The 1553-nt window shown below is 34.8% G+C and overlaps 1 protein-coding gene across 1 annotated transcript in view; it reads left to right on the forward strand.

The window, feature by feature from the left end:
• The window catches only part of LOC109580484 (uncharacterized), a 6120-nt gene that overhangs the window by 4123 nt on the left and 444 nt on the right, over window positions 1–1553 (forward strand). The gene's annotated exons all lie outside the window — the stretch shown is intronic.

The following is a 1553-nucleotide window of genomic DNA, read 5'->3' on the forward strand; positions in this document are numbered from 1 at the left end:
ACTTGCAGCTCCAGCGTAGTGACTGTCTCAATATTACAGCAGATCCACAGTTGATAGTACAGGAAGGTTATGTGCTGGCATTTTATGCTTCGGTGGCTTATATTAAATTTTATGATGACTCGACTAATGGACATTTATACAAATCAGTTGCTTTTCCTAGTTCTATTCTATTAGGAGTTTTAATAAACATAATATAGATCTAACATAATGTAACATTGTTGATAGCAATAAATATGATGACATTCATGTTTATTTCCAGCCCGACCCACCTCATGGCTATCAAGGCTAAGCTCCATACTTATGGGAATGTTGCTAATAACAATTCAAAGTGGAATGAATATGGTCCTATATATGAGGACACTGATACATTGTAGTTTTTATAGTCTAAGTTTTTTATTGTTTATTAAAAATAAATATTTTTATTTTTATGTTTGGAGTGTAGGGTGGGCTCATGCTCTCAACACCCACCATTTATATTAAAGTACAGTATTAGAGCATTTCCTGTACTCGACTATTTATGCACCCATAAACCAGCTATGCACAAAGCCACAAACTTGCTTAGCAATGTTTCTATTTCTTCTTCTCTGTTCTACAATTATTAATAAAATCACGTTTGCTAATGTCTGCTCCCATCCCCTTTCAGCAGTAAATAGTCTTAGTGGTGGTATATTCACTGGTGGAGTACAATTACTCATTCCTTCATGGACCTTCTCTTGTCAAGGAGTTATTGATGATTGGTTTGCTCATGTCTTTGGTAATACATCAGTTACTGTTGGGAGTGGAATTGAGTTTCAAGTATTAGAACCAGATCCTGTTAAGAGTAATGTCTACAATCTTATATTTGGTAATACGTATGGAAATGGTGGTGAGTCAGCTACTGGCAGTAGAATAGAAATTGATGTAGAAACATCATCTAATCAAGCTTTTCTTCCAGTACGTCCAGGCTATATAGTAGGAGTATACATTGATTCAAATGCAGTCAATCAGTTAAGTCTAATATATGAAGACACAGCAGAAGATATTGATATTTATTATTGGGAGAATCTAACAGGACGAATGTGTAATCTTTCTTTATGTGATGCCAAAGTGATGAGAAGAGTAAGACCATTAATTGGTTGGACATTCAGTAAGTGTACATTATGTGTTTTAATATTAATTAATCATTTTGTATTTGTAGTCAATACTAGTGAGAGTGCTTTATCAGTTCCAGAAAACGCAATAAATTTACTGAGATCCAATTTACCTGAATATTGTAATGAAACTGAAGTATCATCATGTGTTCTACCTTCACTAGAACCAACTGTGACCTCTACAGTCATTCTGTCATCATCATCATCATTATCATCAGGTACTAGCTTATTGCCTCCATTACTTTATATTAATCATCATATCTATTAGTCTTCCCTTCTCTTTTAATGTCTACTACTTCATCCTCTACACTCACAACCTCATCTCTTGTTCTCTCTTTTGATTTGTCTTCATTTGCTTCTCCTCCTCCTTCCTCCTCCTCAATATCACTTGCAACTCATCTCTCCTCTCCTTACTCATCTTCA

The sequence above is a fragment of the Amphimedon queenslandica genome, unplaced genomic scaffold, assembly GCF_000090795.2.
Source record: "Amphimedon queenslandica unplaced genomic scaffold, v1.1 AMPQUscaffold_13490, whole genome shotgun sequence".
NCBI lineage: Eukaryota > Metazoa > Porifera > Demospongiae > Haplosclerida > Niphatidae > Amphimedon > Amphimedon queenslandica.